Consider the following 16350-nt stretch of genomic DNA (forward strand, 5'->3'; position numbering starts at 1 on the left):
TGTGGCTCACAGCACTCAAAAATGTTGGCTACTGTTCTTTTTATTCCTCATCTCCTTAGTGCTGGTGAACACACAGCAGAGGAGAGCTGAATTCTCTGGGAAGTCAGTGCAGGCTTCCTACCCAGGAGCATGGGAGGATGAGTGGACCTCCCCTGGGTGGAGAAGGGGTGTGAGGGTCCCAGCCAGGAGGCCAGACACTTGACACTGTGTTCAGTGAATGACAAGGGACATTGAGGTAGAAGAGGGAAAGGGGCACAGGACAGGAATAAGGTAATACAGGGTCAGATAGCCTGGGTGCTGAAGGAATAATGGAGGCTTTTAAACCATAAAAGCATGACCGGAGTTTTGGAAATCTAGCAGTGATGATAGCACAGAGCATGGATCAGATAAATTGTAAAAAGGGCCCTTTTGATAGGGCAAGGTGTGAGATGAGGAGGACTTACTCTGAGGTTGCATTAAGAAGATGGAAAAGAGAGATTAGATTGGTGATACACTAAGGTAGAATTGTAGGAAAGTGATTACTGATTGAATTTGGAGGGAAAGGAAAAAGCAATGGCTGAGTATATTCTTAGGGTATTTGGATGCATGATGGTCTCACTAGCCCAAGCTAGCCAGTGAGAGGGCAGGAAGAAGTGTAGGAGGAGAAGGTGGTTTCAGTGTGAACAAGAGTGCTTGTGTCCAGGCAGAGATGGGGTGAGGATTGGAGAAGCTGCTTGGGGGCTTGTGAGTAGGCGTTAGCAGAAGTCCTGGTCACTTAAGGAAATGTACAGACAAGGGGGAGGGCAGACAAACAATTGGGTTGTTCAGGAAGAAGAAAACCCTGGCTAGGAGTCTAAGGAAGGAGTGATGTGGATGTGGGGGGAAGGGAGACGAGGGCAGCTGTGCCCAGGAGCACAAAGAGGCAAGTGGAATGAGGACTAAAAAGAGGGGACATTTGGTGTCTGGGATGCTGCTTTTCAGACAAGCCCTGTTCCTGGATAGATACAAACAAATGCTAGTGACTCATTTAACTTTACTTTTCTCAAATTCTTTATTGGGCAACAGAAGTTTTGTTGACTACAATATAGCTCCTTTGCTGCACCCAATAGGTGTTTCAACAAAGATTGAACAAGGAGATCTTACCATTTCCAGCCTGAGAGCTTATCTTCCTTCAGGCCTGTTATTAAGATTTCAGAAGCTCCTCCATCCGTCCAGGAACACACTGATATCACTTTAGGTGGATGGTTTCCATGGAAACAAATCTCTTTAATTTGTTAATCATTTTTCTTCGTGCTAATGTCAGCAAGTGACTAGTTCTAACCCTGTCTCCTTACTCTGGTCCTGACCCTCGTGGATTAGGACAGGGGTATGAGGGACCTGGCCATCCCTGACTGTGAAGTGGCCATCTCTTCTGTACTATGTATGGTTTCACAGGGTGGAGAGAAAACGATCTCTATCTGGACATCATCTAAGAGGGCAGTGCAGTTTGGTTTTCAATTCTTGCCATCCCACCTTTGACACATGGGATGCTTGGCAAGTTATGTAAATGCTCTAAACCAGCATGTCTTCATCTATAAAGTGGAGATAAATCCTAAATCATGGGGCTATTGTGGGGGATTAAAGGAGGTGAGATATTAAAAGTAGGGCAACAACAGCTTGCAAGTGTTGGGATTGTCATTATTACTGTTCTAGAAATGGTTAACTTTTGAAGGAGGCAGTTGGTCTCATTCCCGGTATCTTCCTGAGACGCCCTCTTCTGTGACTTATTAAGGCTTTTACTTTGCAGCGAGGAGGAGGGAAGCAAACCCACATACATTTTTGTGGGGCTGTGATTATAAATACTATAAGGGATAATAAACTTTGGACAGATTTTTAAAGTGAACATGTAGCCTGGGCTCCTGTTTCCTGCTCAGGAAGGAAAAGTGTCACAGTCTCCTGTTGGCTGCACCCAGAGACCTAGAGATTAAGCATCCTCCCTCCCTCCCTTCTTCTCCCTCTCCCTCCTTCCTTCCCTCCTTTCTCTTTTCCCTTCCTCCTATACTCTCTCCCTTTTAGGTTTCTGTTATAGAGAATTTAGGCAAATCACTGGCCCATCATGCATGTTCAGTTAAGAAACATTGTATTTTTTTTTTTTTACTGTTTCTTTTGGAGACTGACCAATTGATTGACGATTGGCTGACCATGCTTCTTTGGTGAATTCTTTGGTCTTGTCTTTTGCCTAATTTAGTTGCTATTTAGGGTGTTCGTTTTTTCTTGGTAATCGTTTTTTAGTTGTTTTAGTAAGAATACTTTCTGGCATATTTTTCAAAAAATTTCTCTGCCTTTAAATGGGTAATGTATACATTCACAAAATGCAAAACATTCATAAGGCTTCATAATGAAACAGAAGGCTCTCTCCATTCCCTGGGTCCGTCAGTCATTGTCCGTCTCCAGAGGCTGCTACAGGCACACCAGCCTGTAGCTTCCCAGCATCGCAATAAAGTGAATGTGATAATAAAGAAAGTCACATGAGTTTTGTAGTTCTCTAGTGCATATAAAAGTTATGTTTACATTATACTGTACTCTATCAAGTGTGCAATAACATGTCTAAAAAATGTACATACCTTAATTAAGAAATAATTTATTACTAAAATATGCTAATGATCACCTGAGCCTTTGGCAAGTCATGATCTCTTTTGCTGGCAGAGGGTTTTGCCTAGACATTAATGGCTACTGACTGATCAGGTTGGTGATTGCTGAAGTTTGGGGTGTCTGTGGCAATTTCTAAAAATTAGGTAACACTGATGTTTGCTACATCAGTGGACTCTTCTTTTATGAAAGAGTTCTCTGTAGCATGCAATGCTGTTTGACAGCATTTTACCCATAGTAGAACTTTCAAAATTAGAGTCATTTCTCTCAACCCCTGCTGCAGCTTTATCAACTAAATCTTTTGCTGTCATTTCAGTAATGTTCACAGCATCTTCACCAGGAATAGGTTTCATCTCAAGAAACGACTTTCTTTACTCATTCCTAAGAAGCAACTCCTCATTCATTTTAGTTGTATCATGAGATTGTAGCAATTTAGTCACATCTTTGGGCTCCACTTTTAATTCTGGTTTTCTTGCTGTTTCTACCACATGTTCAATTATTACCCGCATGAAGTCTTAAACCCTTCAAAGTCATTCATGAGGACCTGAATTGACTTTTTCCAAACTCCTGTTAATGTTGGTATTTTGGTCTTCTCCCTTGAATTACAAATGTTCTTAATGGCATCTAGAAAGAAGAATTATTTCCAAAATATTTTCAATTTATTTTGCCCAGATCCATGGGATGAATCACTATCTGTGGCACCTTACAAAATATTTTTTTAAATAAGACATGAAAGTAGAAATTACTTCTTGACCCATGGATTGTAGAATGAATATCCTGTTAGCAGGCATGAAAACAACATTCCTCTCCTTTGTACAGCTTCATCAGAGCTGTTGGGTGACCAGGTATGTTGTCAATGAGCAGTAATATTTTGAAATAAATCTTTTTTGTCAGCAGTAGATCTCAACAGTGGGCTTAAAATATTCAGTCAACCATGCTGTAAACAGCTGTGCTGTCAGGCAGGCTTTGTTCTTCCATTTATAGAACACAGGCATTAGCCTGATTCTAAAGGGCCCTGGGATTTTCATGATGGTAAATGCACATTAGCCTCAAAGTCACCAGCTGAATGCCCCTAACAAGAAAGGCAGCCTGTCCTTTGAAGCTTTAAAACTAGGCATTGAGTTCTTTGAAGCTTTAAAACTAGGCATTGAGTTCTCCTTCCTAGCTATGAAAGTCATCCTCGATGGCATCTTCTTCCAATACAAGGCTATGTTATCTACATTGAAAATCTACTGTTTAGTAGAGTAGCCACCTCATCAACGACATTGGCTAGATTTTCTGGATAACTTTCTGTAGCTTCTACATCAGCATGTGCTGCCTTACCATGTACTTTTACGAAGGCAGCTCCTTTCCTTAAAGCTTATGGGCTAACCTCTGGTAGCTTCCAACTTTTCTTCTGTAGCTTCCTTACCTATCTCAGCCTCTACAGAGTTGAAGAAAGTCAGTGCTTTACTCTGGATTAGGCTTTGACTTGAGGGACTATTTTGGTTAGTTTTATTTACCTAAACTATTAGAAGGTTCTCCATAGCAGCAATAAGGCTGTTTCACTTTCTTATTGTGTATGTGTTCACTGGAGCAGCACTTTTAATTTCCTTTAAAACCTTGTCAGCTGCATTTGCAATTTGATTAACTGTTAGACACAAGAGGTCTAGTTTATGGCCTATCTTGGCTTTTGACATGCCTTCCTCGCTAAGCTTAATCATTTCTAGCTTTTGATTTAGTGTGGTAGATATGCAACTCTTCCTTTTTACTTGAACACTTAGAGGGCACTGTAGGGTTATTAAGTGGACTGATTCCAATATTGTCATGTCTCAGAGAATGGTGAGGTCCCAGGAAAGGAAAAGAGACAGAGAACAAACAGGTCTTTGGTGGAGCTGTCAGAACACACACGACATTTGTTAAGTTTGTTCTCTTAGATGCACGGCTTGTGGTGCCCCAAAACAATTACAATAGTAACATTAAAAAGATCACAGATCAACAAAACAGATATAATAATAATTTTAAAAGTTTGAAATATTATGGGAATGACAAAAATATGACACATAGACATGAGTGAGCACGTGCTGTTGGAAAAATAGTGCTGATAGACTTGCTTGACACAGGATTGCCACAAACCTTCAATTTGTAAAGACACAGTGTTTGAGAAGCATAATAAAATGCAACAACATGAGGTATGCTTGTACTTACTGCCAGAATCTTGAGTATCCTTCCTGTGATATTGCATGCATACAGATTGTAAGAATATCCATATATATGTAAGAGTCTAAATATTTATACATATGGTAATTTATATAAATTTTTTTACCACTAGCTTTTTCACTTAATAAATATCTGGCAGATCATGTTATATAAATTTTTATAGAGCTGCTTTATTATTATTTATAATGACTATATACTTTTCCATCATATGTTTGGACTATAATTTCTTTAAACATCAAATATTGATGAACATTTAAATTGTTTCTAATATTTTTATCTCAACACTGCTGCAATGAATATATTTATAATACATTGGTTTATCTGTAGAATATATAATCTAGAGGTGAAATAATGAAGTTAAAGTTTGATAGATATGATTAGATTATCTTTTATACAGGTGACATCAATTTATACTCTCTACAGAAGAAGAGTATCACTTCTTGGCCTTTTGGCTTAAATCAAGTGTAGTAGCTGTTCTTATCAGACGTGTTTAAGAGTATCTCTTTCTCTACAGTTTTTCCCAAGTTAAATTTCATCAAACTTTTTGATATTTATCAACCTGATATATAAATTTTTAAAACACAGCATAAGTTCTAATTATACTGTTCTTGCTATAAAAACAGTTGAGACATTTTTTTTCATATGAAGAAAATGCATTTATTTTTCTGTTTTGGGGAAATATGTCTTCATATACTTTGTCCATTTTTCTATTAAAGCATTCCACTTTTGATTTGTATAGTTGTTTACCTATATTAGTGAATTTACCCAGTTGTGATATAAATTGAAAATATTCCTTCATAGTTTATTGTCTTTTTTTAATGTTCTTCTCATACAGAAAATTTTTTATATCGTTATTACATTGATCCCATATTTTTCTTTGATAAATTTTAGGTTTTGCATTATAGTTGGAAAGATATCTGCCCTAAGAAATTGTTAAACTCTTTTTATAAGTATAATTTTGATGCCATGGAAGAAATAGCACTCGAAGATAAGTCCTCTCAGAAGGATGTGGCGTAGAGATGGAACAATGGCAGCTGCACCCTTGAACAAGGAGGGATGTGGTACTTATGCCTGATGGAGGTCGTCCTTCCTGTTGTGCCATCCCCTATTGGCTAGGGTTAGACTGCACAAGCTAGACTAATCCCGACTGTCTTTTTTAAAAAAGCAGGGGTCCAAGCTGGAGTGGCAGGGTGGGTGTTTTGGCAGGAAGGATGCTTATGTGGGCAGGTCAGAGCAGGTATCCAGGGGTGATCAGGTGACCAGGGTAAGTCAAGATGTAGGGAGGGGGAGCGGATGTGAACTACTGATTTGAACCGATGGAGAATGTTTTTTATGTTTTTTCTGGAATTACAAGGAAGTTAAACTGCCTCCACTGGCACATGGTCTAGAGAAGAAATGATGCTTTTTGTTTATTTCCTCAATGTTTATTATGTTGCTATTTTTTCTATTTCTTTTTGGGTCAATTTTGATCATTTATGTTTTTATTGACAGTTACCTCAAAATTATGGTCTAGAGAGCCCCAAGAGGTTATGAACATGCCCTGAAGGCTACTGTGGGGCAGAGAGAGTCCAGAAGAAAGCAGAAGCAGGAGCTGGGTGTCCGTGGAGGACAATCTTAAAGGGTTTTTAATACAGATTCTCAAATCTATTGGGATAGAGTTTAAAGTGTTATTATTTATTTTCTTCCTCATCTATAGCCAGGTACCTATTCTTAGTCCTAATTTTGAATAGTCACTTGCTTTTCCTGAAGTTTTGCATAGTTTATGGGTTTAATGAAAAAAAGCAGCCTCTGGATGAACTTATCAATTTTACATATGTTTTTACTAATCATTAATTTTTGTTTATATCATTATTTTTTCTCCTCTTTTCCTTCAATTTTTCTCTGCAATATATGTAGTTTACTTAATTTATATTTATTCGCTCTTATTTAGTAATAAATATACTTAATGCAATAACTAAGTTTTTGATTACTGCAGAGGTATTGATAAGTATCATCCTCATTTTCATTTTTGTAAGCATTTAATAATTACTCTTTCGTTTTCTTCTTTTACCCTAGAATTATTTAGGATACCTGTTTTGTTTTGTTTTTTTTTCAAATTTTCAAGTGCTTGGATTTTTAAGATAAATATTTTACTTAGCAAATGAGTCCATGTAGTTTCTATTATAAAGAGATTTTTAACTGAACTTTTCTTTGTCACCCAATATAGGCCATATATTGGTGCCCAAAAAACTGTAAGCTTTATATGGCACAGATTATAATGTAAATGTGTTGTCTGTCTTACTAACTTTATTATTGAAACCTTTTATGTTCTTATTACATACCTTCCTCATATTTGAAGCTTTAAAAGTGTATTGATCTCTCATTAAAAATATTTTTGATGCAATCTTATTTGTTAACAATGCAATTTGTTAAATATTCATCACTTTATGAATTAGACTTCACAACAAAAAATTACAGTTTCCTCTTTCTCTCCATTTTTTTTTTCTTTTCTTTTTTGAGATGGAGTTTTACTCTTGTTACCCAGGCTGGAGTACAATGGTGTCATCTCGGCTCACCGCAACCTCTGCCTCCTGGGTTCAAGCAATTCTCCTGCCGCAGCCTCCCAAGTAGCTGGGATTACAGGCGCATGCCACCACGCCCAGCTAATTTTTGTATTTTTAGTAGAGACGGGGTTTCACCATGTTGACCAGGATTGTCTTGATCTCTTGACCTTGTGATCCACCCGCCTCGGCTTCCCAAAGTGCTGGGATTACAGGGTGAGTCGCTGTGCCTGGCCTCTTTCTTTCTGTGTTTTACCCATGAAATTTACCTTTGCCAATATTTCTATTGCAACACCTGCTTTTCTTCATGTTTTTCGGATCTATCTTTGTACAACCTTAACTTTAGCATCTCAGCATCTCTTTTAAAAATTATTGTGATTCCCTAGCTCTTGAATGTTTATGCTGTTGTTGTTTCTAGTGTAACAAACCCTCAGTCATATTTTTTAATGGAGATGATAATAGTAGTATCTATCTCAAAGAATTGTTGGAAAGACTAAATAAGATCATGCATGGCAAGTGCTGAGCACAGTCTTGTCATTATTAATTCCAAAGTGATAAAAAACCATACCCTTCCTCCCTCCCTCCCTCCTCCTTTCCCTCCTCCTCCTTTCCCTCCTCCTCTCTTCCCTCCTTCCTCCCCCTCCCTCCTCTCCTGCCTTCTCCCTCCATCTCTTCCTCCTTTATCCTTCCTTCTTTCTTTTCTTTTTACCTTTCTTTCTTTCTCTTTCCCTTCCTTCCTTCCTTTTCATTCTTTCCCTTTCTTCCTTCCTTCTTTCTTACCATTCCTTCCTTCTTTTCTTTCCCTTTCTTCCTTCCTTCTTTTTTATTTTCTCATTCTTTTCTTTTTCTTTCTTTCTTTCCCTCCCTCCCTCGCTCCCTCCCTCCCTTCCTCTCTCTTTCTTTCTTTCCTTTCTTTTCTTTCTCTCTTTCTCTTTTTTTTTGATGGAGTTTCACTCTTGTTGCCCAGGGTGGGGTGCAATGGTACTATCTCGGCTCGCTGCAACATCCCCCTCCCGGGTTCAAGTGATTCTCTGGCCTCAGCCTCCTGAGTAGCTGGAATTACAGACTCCCACCACCATGCCCAGCTAATTTTTGTATTTTTAGTAGAGATGGGGTTTCACCTTATTGGCCAGCCTGGTCTCCAACTCCTGACCTCAGGTGATCCACCCATCTTGCCTTCCCAAAGTGCTGGGATTACAGTTGTGAGCCACCACATTCAGCCCATTGTTTTCTTTTAAATTAAGTTTCCTCTTGTTATACTTTAAACCATAGGTTGCCTTGTCAACTAATAAAGCTTGAATTTAAACAAACAGAAAATATACAGCTATTTGTTAAGTTTAGTTATGGCTATCCTTGTACTAAATAGGGAAAGGGGTGAGATTTCCCTCTCAGACTTTAGGATTCTAAGCACACAGTGACCTGCAGTGACAAGGGGCAGCCAGGCATCAGGCATCATGGTTAAAGGAGGCTCTGCAGTCAGTCCACTGCCTCCAGGGCCCAGCTCCACCCCTGCCTGCTCCCTAGCTGGCCCAGAAAGCTCAGATGAGTTCCTTGACCTCCCTATCTCCACCCCCTCATGTGTGAAATGGGGATATCAATAGCACCTTTCTCATAGGTTTGTTGTGAAGATGAATGGATACATGCAAAGCACTTAAATATGTGACCAGTCGTGAATGCTAGGTAAACAGGTGAGCTGTTAGCAGCTATGACTCATACTGTGCTCTCCTCCCTCTCTCCATTGGCATTTGTCCAAGCTCCTCCTCCCTTGTATACCAATTAGTTTTCATTAATTTGATTAAGTGCAAGAAATATTTTCAGAGTACCTACTGTGTTTCAGACACTGTGCTGCTACTTATAGGAAGCACAGTCTCACAAGAGACAGCTGTATAAATACAATAACATTAAGGCAGTAATTTAATAAAAACTTCAAACAATAAAATAATAGTAATAAGTCAGTGTAGAGTATAAAGCTGGGAGCATAAGTCAGTAGTAGAGGAGGCACAGAGAAGGGGCAGTTGCTTCTCTCTGGGGCAGCGGGCAGGGAAGGCTCTGAAGAAGGGGAGCCCAGGAATGGATCTTGAGCTGGGTCTGAGCTGAAGTCCTAGGTGAGGAAATAGCAGGCAGGAAGCCATGGCGACCTAAAATAACGTGGCATTCCCACAGCCATCTCCTCCTGACACCTCTCGTCCTCCACCTGGTAACATCTCCCCATGTTGTTCTTCTCCCTGAAGAAACGTCCCCTCTCCTTCTGAAGTCCTGCTCAAGTCCTGCTTTCTCCAAGAGCCCTGCCCCCAGCGTCTGACTCACTGTGACCCACCTGGCTTCCCTGGTGCTGTGACCGTGTCTTGTGTGTCCCCTCTGGCTGCTCCAGATGGTTGCACAGTGCTGAGCGCATGGTGTTGATGGATAAAATGGTTACCAAAACCATGCAATGACTATTTTTTTCTCCCAACACCCTGGCTGAGAGGGCCCGTTTCCCTCCAAAGTCCCCACTGGTCTTTGAAGAGAGGAGATCAGGGTGATTTGTCTTTTCCTAGCTCACAAGACATGTCCCTTTTACACGATTCTCTTGAGGAACCCCAGGGAACATGTGGGACCTGGCTTGAGATTACAAAACGGCTGAGAAACAAAGAGAAGAGCGGCGCAGAAACCTGGCGAGTACAGCCCTTGTCGCTGAAATGTCAGACCCTCTGAAGTCGAGCCCATTCATCTTGTTTTATTGCAAGATTCAGAATCGCCTTGCTCTGGCGGCCACAAAAGTGATAGATGGTTTTCCCCACGTTCACCCAGTACCATGGCTGCCTGGAAACCAGACCCCAGATGATCAGGAAGAGGAAATCAAACCCGCCCTTGGAGGTTTTTCAGTAACTGCTGCTAGAGAGAGATGGGACATTCACGGTCTCTGGCCAAGCTGCTCACGCTTGGGTTTTACTGCGTTTTTCATAAGAAAATCAAAGTCACAGCCACGCTGGAACCACTGCAGTTAAGCAGCCTCCGCTCCGGTGCGGGGAGGGAGTGGCTGCAGCCTGGCTGTCCTGCTGCTGAAGGCCGCGAGCCTGTGCTGTTCGGCTTTTTGTTAATGACACAGGTGAAAAGTAGAAATGCCTGGTTGTTTTAAGTTGGGGTTCTTCAATCACGGGGGAGCTGAAACCTGTTTCCATATATCAGTTTCCTAGTCGGATTCCATCTTTTGTAAATGGCCATTTTCCCTCTGCTACGAATATAATTAATGGTTCAGTTTGGCAGTTCCGCATTTATTGTGGGTCTAGCACATTCAGTGATACGTGGAGGTGAATTATGTATGTCCCATTTCCCAACAGTGCAGACGGAAGAGAGAGAGTGGGGGGGAGACAGGAAAACAGAATGTGACTTTGCCGCAATGGGGCTGATAAGGGTGCCTCCAGAGTGTTTTTCCTGCGTTTGTTATTTGCTTTCTAATTTATTTTTATTTTTGGAGAACATAGAGATATTTTTCTTCTTTTAATATTATAAATTACTTATCTTTTTGTGATTACTTCTATCACTTGTTAAATACCCATTTCTGTTTCATTTTAACTCTCTGTGGTCAATTGTATTTTAATCTCAAATCTGGCTGAAATTTATTTCCGTGTTAGATTTTTATGAGTTACAGGTCTTCCTGCTTTTTCTCAATTTCTTTGATTCTGCAAACATTATATTGACTAATTCTTCCCTTTTCTCTGTGTTTTTTTTTTCTGATAGCTTTTTTGTTTGTTATACATAAAATTCCCGCATATACACACACGGAGATTATAATGTTTCTTTTCCTTTGTGCCAATACTCTTTTTTAGTCTTGATTTTCAATACATTTCAATACCTGGCAGAGATGGCACACCCTAGAATTTTTTCGTAGTCCATCTTATTTATTCTTTCTTTTGACTACTAGGGATTTTTTTCCAGTTCCAAGAAAACATCCAGAGAAATTATTTTTGACCTTGTATTCAATCTATAGATTTATTTAGTTAAACCAATATGTTTATAATGTAACCTGAATAGCACCATCCAAAAATAAATTATATTTTACTTTTATTCAAAATTTCTTTTAATTTGTCCTGAAGTTTGATGCTTTGTTTACAAAGTCACTCACATGAAATATACATTTATTATAATACTTTGTACATTTTGCTATAATTTAGATGATATTTCTTTATATTTTAGTAATGTGCAAGGAAATTATTATTTATATGTAAATCTTATATCTGGTTAATTTGCTACACTTAATTTTGGAGGTTTTCATTGAAAACCTGCTTTTGTAGATATGCAGTCATACCATCAGTATATAATGGCACTTTGTCTCTTTCTAATTAATCTAAGTCACTGTTAACTGTCTTCTCTTTTTTATGTTGTTTCCTGACTCTGTAATAAAAATGGTGGTAGGCTGGGCACGGTGCCTTATGCCTGTAATCCCAGCACTTTGGGAGGCCAAGGCGGCTGGATCATGAGGTCAGGAGCTCAAGACTATCCTGGCCAGCATGGTGAAACCCAATCTCTACTAAAATTACACACATTAGCTGGGCATGGTAGCACATGCCTGTAATCCCAGCTACTTAGGAGGCTGAGGCAGGAGAATCGTTTGAACCAGGGAGTCAGAGGTTGCAGTGAGCTGAGATTGTACCACTGCACTCCAGCCTGGTGACGGAATAGGACTCCGTCTCAAAAAAAATGGTGGGAGACAGTGTCTTTGTTCCTGAGGTAAGTGAAAAATTTTTGGTACAGGTGTCACGTTTGAGCATAATCTTGAGGATATTTACCTAAAGATATTATTTTTATTGTAACAATACCAGCCACACAAACACTGATATTGGTGTCTATTATGTGGTATTATGGGCCAGGCACTGTTCTAGGCTCTTTCTATATATGTGACTTCATACAATTGTCACAAGAAACCATTATTTCCGTGCTACAGAGGGATCATGGGGCATAAGGAAGTTGGTAACTGCTCACGTCAATAACAGAAAGAGGACGTGAATCCAGGCATCTGGCTCCAAAGACTGTGCATTTAGCTGCTTCTAAAGAACATGCATTTATCCATGAATCATATCTTATTAGAACTGATCAAACTAACTGGAGCAAATAACATTTTCACAACTATTAAAATGAGCATGAGACCTTTCTTCCTTAATCTAATAATGACTTCTAATAGATTTCCCCTTACTGGGGCTTCTTTCTCACATTCACAGGATAAGCCTCTTTGGGTCTGTGGAACATTCTTTTTATTTATTATTGATTTTCTTTAGTTTGTGGTTTAAGACTTTTTAATATACATAAGAGTGACTGGTTTAGTTTGTAGTCTTTCTGCTTATGTGATTTTTTTAAAAAGAGTTTCTTCTTTTTTATAATTTGTTTACTTTGAGAAATCGACAAAGTGGAGAAGACTGCAAAAAAGTACAACCCCTAGAATTGGAAAGTTGTCAACATCCTGGTATATTTGATTCAAGGCTTGTTTCATTTTACTTAAAAGATATGAAAATTTCAACACAAACAAATAAGCTCCCCTTAATTCTACCCAGAAGAATTGGAAGCAGGGGCTCAAACAATATTTACCCAGCATGCTTATGGCAGCATTGCTCACAGGAGCCAAAAGGTGGAAGCATCCCAGGTGTCCACTGACAGATGAATGGAGAAATGAAATGTGGTGTATCAATGCCATGAGATATTATTTAGCCTTAAAAAGGTTGGAAATTCTGACACATGCCACGAAGTGGATGAACCTTGAAGACATTAAGATAAATGAAGTAAGCCAGTCACAAAAATATGAATATTTACAATCTCACTCATATAAGCTACCCAGGCTGGTCAAATTCACAGAGACAGAAAGAATGGAGGTTGCCAGGAAGTGAGGGAGAATGAAATGGGAAGTTAGCACTTAATACATACAGAGTTTCAGTTTTGCCAGATGAAAACGTTCTGGAGCCGGGTGGTGCTGGTGTTTGCACAACACTGTATAGGTACTAAATGCCACTGCACTGTGTGCTTAGACGTGGTTAAAATGGTAACTTTTTTTTTTGAGACGGAGTTTCGCTCTTGTTACCCAGGCTGGAGTGCAATGGCGCGATCTCGGCTCACCGCAACCTCCGCCTCCTGGGTTCAGGCAATTCTCCTGCCTCAGCCTCCTGAGTAGCTGGGATTACAGGCACGTGCCACCATGCCCAGCTAATTTTTTGTATTTTTAGTAGAGATGGGGTTTCACCATGTTTACCAGGATTGTCTCGATCTCTTGACCTCATGATCCACCCGCCTCGGCCTCCCAAAGTGCTGGGATTACAGGCGTGAGCCACCGCGCCCGGCCCAAAATGGTAACATTTATGGGTATTTTATCACAGTTAAATAAAAAAGAAGTTTCCCTTATTTTACGTGCCCAGTGTCATTCTCGTCTCAGGTGTTCCGAAGGAATCATTGTCATGGATTGATTATAGTATCTTCTAGCCCATCTTTTATGGTTTTACAAACATACATAGGAATCTATGAAAGGTTTATAGCATTCTTTTGTTTTCTGAAATTTCCATTGAAAGTAATATGGTGCATGGAGCATTCAATAGTTGGACTTTTATCACTACATTTTGTTTATTTCTTTATTGTTATTTAAATACATTTCAATTCTTTTCGCTGTTTTAAACAATTCCATAGTGAGTGTCTTTTTACTGAATATGTGCCAAAGATTATCCAAAGTGTAGACCTTGAACTGAATGGCTGAACGTTTTCTGAAACATTCACAGGGTGAATGTTTTCAATGATCTTGGATAATGTCAATTTGCTCTGGAAGTGATTATTCAAATTTAAATATCGACCAGCAGAGTATGAGAGTACTCACTTTCCCCTAGCTTCAGCAAGACAAATATTGACAATTAAAATTTAATTTCTGCCAACGGGCTAGGTGTGAAATGTTACCGCTTTGTTTAATTTGCCTTGTCTTGAATACAGGTGAGCTTGAATATCTTTTCACATGTTAATGAAGCACCGGTTTTCTCATTTCAGAATCACCTTGATTATTGCCTTTCCTTTTTTTTGAGACAGAATCTCACTCTTTTACCCAGGCTGGAGTGCAGTGGTGCAATCTTGGCTCACTGCAACCTCCGCCTCCCTGGTTCAAGTGATTCTCCTGCTTCAGCCTCCAGAGTAGCTGATTACAGGCGCGCACCACCACGCCAGGCTAATTTTTTTTTTTTTTTGGTGGAGACAGGGCTTCACCATGTTGGCCAGGCTGGTCTTGAACTCCTGACCTCAGGTGATCTGCCTGCTTCAGCCTCCCAAAATGGTTTTGTTCTTTGTTGACTTGAAATTTATTAGATATTTTGGAAATTAATTATTTGTCCCTACAGATATCACAAATATATTTTTTAGTCTTTTTGTTTAACTTTATTATGTTTTTAAATCACAGATTTTAATTTTGATGTAGTCAGATTTAAAAATATTTTTCATTATGATCTGTGCTTATTATCTTTAAGAAATTATCCTACCCTCAGCCCATAAAAATATGATCTGATAGATTCTTCTAATTGATTTCAAACTTTTTTTGTAATGTAGATTTTAATCAATATGAAACTTGCTTGGGGACCTTATGATCTCTTCAGCAAATGTGGCTTTAGAGCCATGTGTGTTGAAATGGAGATGCAAACCCAACTTCACCTGACCTAAGATATGGGCTTGTCATCCCTACATTCCACTACCCTCCTCTTTGTTCCCCCTTCTCATTCCATTATTTCTCTTGCTTCTATTTTATGCTGGTATTACTTCATTTCTTCTATTCTCTCCTGATGGGATTTGTTTTCAGTTCACTCTCCCTTCTTGCTTTCATTGTCTCACTCTCTCACTCTCGTGTTTTACAGAGCTAAGTGTAGCATGTTATTTTTAGTTTCTATATATTTGAGTTTTCTCTTTTTCACATATATTATGAATGTTTAACTCATTGCATTTTGATCTGAAAATAATAGCTGTAAAAACTCTGCTGTGAGGTGTTTATCAGTGTCTTCTTTATGATTTAGTATACGATCAGTTTTTAATTACAGACTGTGTACATATACTTTAAAAGAAAAAGTAATCCATATTTTTGCATTACAAGATTTGAAATAAGTCTATTAGATGTACTTTTTTAAATTGTGTCATCCATTTTTAAATGTCCTCATTTAATTTTTACATACTTGGGTCTGTAATAGACTGATAGTAGTAAATTCTATTTCTACACTCAAGCATGTTTTTGATTTCTTATGTATTTTAACAGTTTTTTAAAAAAATTTTTATTGGATTTTAGGTTTGGGGGTACATGAGCAGAGCATGCAAGACAGTTGCATAGGTACACACATGGCATTGCTTTCCTTCTCCCCTTCACCCACATTTGGCATTTCTCCCCAGGCTATACCTCCCCACCTCCCCCTCCCACTGGCCCTCCCCTTTTCCCCCCAATAGACCCCAGTGTTTAGTACTCCCCTTTCTGTGTCCATGTGCTCTCATTTGTCATCACCCGCCTATGAGTGAGAATATGCGGTGTTTCATTTTCTGTTCTTGTGTCAGTTTGCTGAGGATGATGTCCAGATTCATCCATGTCCCTACAAATGACACAAACTCATCATTTCTGATTCCTGCATAATATTCCATGGTGTATATGTGCCACATTTTTCCAATCCAGTCTATTATCAATGGGCATTTGGGTTGATTCCAGGTCTTTGCTATCGTAAACAGTGCTGCAATGAACATTCGTGTACATGTGTCCTTATAGTAGAACGATTTATAGTCTTTTGGATATATACCCAGTAATGGGATTGCTGGGTCAAATGGAATTTCTATTTCTAAGGCCTTGAGGAATCGCCACACCGTCTTCCACAATGGTTGAACTAATTTACACTCCCACCAACAGTGTAAAAGTGTTCCTTTTTCTCCACATCCTCTCCAGCATCTGTTGTCTCCAGATTTTTTAATGATCGCCATTCTAACTGGCGTAAGATGGTATCTCAGTGTGGTTTTGATTTGCATCTCTCTGATGACCAGTGAC

General features: G+C 39.2%; 1 pseudogene; it reads left to right on the forward strand.

The window, feature by feature from the left end:
* Positions 1–5238: 5238 nt before the first annotated feature.
* On the forward strand, positions 5239–5394 carry LOC118155207 (U2 spliceosomal RNA; annotated as a pseudogene).
* The last annotated feature ends 10956 nt before the right edge of the window (positions 5395–16350 follow it).

This window comes from Callithrix jacchus, chromosome 6 (genome assembly GCF_049354715.1).
Source record: "Callithrix jacchus isolate 240 chromosome 6, calJac240_pri, whole genome shotgun sequence".
In the NCBI taxonomy this organism is placed as follows: Eukaryota; Metazoa; Chordata; class Mammalia; order Primates; family Cebidae; genus Callithrix; species Callithrix jacchus.